A 2,672-nucleotide genomic window follows, 5' to 3' on the forward strand; every position below is an offset into this window, starting at 1 on the left:
GAAAAGGAAAAGATGCAGGTGGAGTTTCCGGAAAGCAGCCTCAGAAGCGGAGGTTTTTCTTCATTGGGAACTCAGATGATCAGAGGTCCTCTGTCTCCAGTGAAATACTGAGGCTGAAGGAACATGCCACGGCACGTTCCTTTGCATCCTGTGCTCTCTCCCAAGGCAGAGGGAAACCACAAGCACCCACCCTCCAGCCCTCTCCATTGCCACTCTTAAGGACTTTCCCCAGTACCTCCCCCAAAATGGCGCCCACACACACAAAGTTAGGCCTGGCAAAAAGCCAAGCATAGAAAGCCTCTGTAACTCTTCTTGGTGGAACCAAAGCCAGAGAAGCCCATCACAGCTGCCATCTCATCCTCCTCCTCAAATGTCAAGTCCTCCTCCGCCCTCCTTTTCTTCTCCTTCTGTTTCTCTTTCTTGTAGGCTTTGGCCTTTTCCTCCTCTTCTCTGAGTTCCTTCATCCTTTCCTCAAAATCATAATCCTTCTTCTTCTTTTCCGTTTTCTTCTTGTTGACTTCAAAACGTTTCTTCACCTGATCCAAAGTGGAATGTTCCACACGCATAGACATGCCCAGGTTTCACTGATGTTTCTTTCCATGGATGTGATCCAGGAAGTTGATGAGTCTTCCACCACACAGTCACAGACATTGCAGTAGTATCCTCCCATCTCAGACCGTGGGGTGGTCTTGGTAATGACCATGGGGTGGTCTTGGTAATGACCGTGGGGTGGTCTTGGTAATGACCGTTGTCTTCCCGAGCTTGGATTCCAGGTCCACCTTGTAGGCCCTATGCCGGAGAAGCTCTCGCTTGACTGGCCGCACTGGTTTTCCATCCTTCTTTTCTCTCTCTTCCGTGAGCCTCTTCTCGGCAAGCTTCTCATATTCATCTTTGTCCCACTTTCAGCAAAAGTCCAAGTTTTTTGTCCCACTGCCCGACGCCATCTTCACTGCCCCTCACTTATTTTTAAGTCAATACTTATATCCTAATTTCAGGGTGTTTTCAGTCTCTCTGAGTCCAAATTCATTCTTGAATCTACAGCGATTTTCTGACTCAGTTCCATAAACACTGTAAATACATTTCTATTTTTCTAGCTCTAGATGTTCCATTTTAATATTTTACTTATCTGTGCATTATTTAGGAGGTGTGGTTTCTTTTGTGATAAGGCTGTCTTCGAGACAATTTCTGCAACTATCCTGGCAGGCAGAGAGGTTGAATACGCCTCTCTGGTTTTTGTGAGGAGAGAATATCTCTGTTGGACTCAAAAATGCCTGGAAGATTCTCTCCAGTGACTCAGAAGTTCCTTTATCTCTTCTTTTCCTCCTTTTCCTCCCATTGTGCATTTTCCATTACACCCCACACAAAGCATGTCGGGTAACAAATTGTATGTTCTTGGGCTTCATTACCGTGAGACACCTATAAGGGGAAATAGGGAAATTTATCGAGCTCCTACTAGGAGCATCATCCTAGGCACTTCTCTGAGGTATTTAAAATTTAATATTTATTCTAATCCTGTATGGGAGACAATCTCCTCCCACCCATTACTAAGTAAACTAAGCCTCCATGGTGTAGGCAGAGGGAGAGTCCAGATGGAGAATCCAGTTGTTCCTGATTCCCAGTAAGTCCTTGCCCTTCTGGCACTGTGATTCTTTGATCCATCCATGGATTCCTTGAGCCAATGGGTTCCTCTCTTTGTCCAGCCTGGTGCAGGTGGGTTTCTGTCAACCCCCAGAATCCTAACACACTGTATATATTTGACCTTCCACAAGACTTCCACTGTATATGTTTGACCTTCTCAAGAGCTCCTTGAGATTAGCTACTGGGTCCATTCTTACTCTCTGACCCCCGCAGAAGAAGGAAGAACATCTTCTGAAACAAAAATGATCGATTGATTGAAAATTGAACAGAATCTTTGAAATCAGGATTATTTTGCAAATTTGGGCAAAATTTGGGCCACGTGGTCTTTTAATATAAAGTTCCTTTCAACTTGAACATTCCATTAGTTATAACCAAGGCATGAGTGTGTAAAAACTTGGAAATTCCCATCATGAGGACTTGGGCGTCTTAGAAGATCATTGACAGTGTTTCCCTGCAGCCCTCTCCAGAAGCCATTCATGAGTGAGCAGCTGGTGAATTAGAAAGGAAGAAGAAAGGAAGGCAGGGCAAGGAAAGCTGATGGCCTGGGAGAAGCCTCCGGTGTCGGGAAAGGGGGGTGGATGAGCGGCCCCCTGTGCTCATCCTGCAGAGCCAAATGAATCCTGCAAGGTACAAACGTCTGCTCGTGTAGGTGCAAGTAATGTGGGATTTATGGTCAGAATAAAAGTGTATTCCTTGGATCCTAAATACAGTGAGGACTGGCCAGCCAGACCAGGGTGCCCTGGAAGCTCTCTCTCCCCTTTCATCTTTGCTGCCAGTCTGCTTTTTTTCTGCTCTCTGCAGCCCAGCTTCTCTGGTCATCGCCTTGCACATGGTCCTGGCATGGTCAGCCTTAAACAGCAGTCCTCAGCTAGTTGGCTCATTCTCTTTGCCCCCAGTGACAAAGCTTCTCTGAGGAAATTTGATTGGCTAAGCTTGAATCGAGCTTCCACCTCTTAGCCAATCATCTGCAGTCAATGGGGTCATGTGATTTAAGGAGCTCTCTGATGGAGAGAGAAGCTCGGTCAGTACAACCT

At 46.1% G+C, this 2,672-nt stretch overlaps 1 pseudogene; it reads right to left on the reverse strand.

Moving 5' to 3' along the window:
- Window positions 1–258: 258 nt before the first annotated feature.
- Window positions 259–944, reverse strand: LOC133092645 (zinc finger matrin-type protein 2-like; annotated as a pseudogene).
- Between the last annotated feature and the right edge of the window lie 1,728 nt (window positions 945–2,672).

The sequence above is a fragment of the Eubalaena glacialis genome, chromosome 1, assembly GCF_028564815.1.
Source record: "Eubalaena glacialis isolate mEubGla1 chromosome 1, mEubGla1.1.hap2.+ XY, whole genome shotgun sequence".
Lineage (NCBI taxonomy): Eukaryota > Metazoa > Chordata > Mammalia > Artiodactyla > Balaenidae > Eubalaena > Eubalaena glacialis.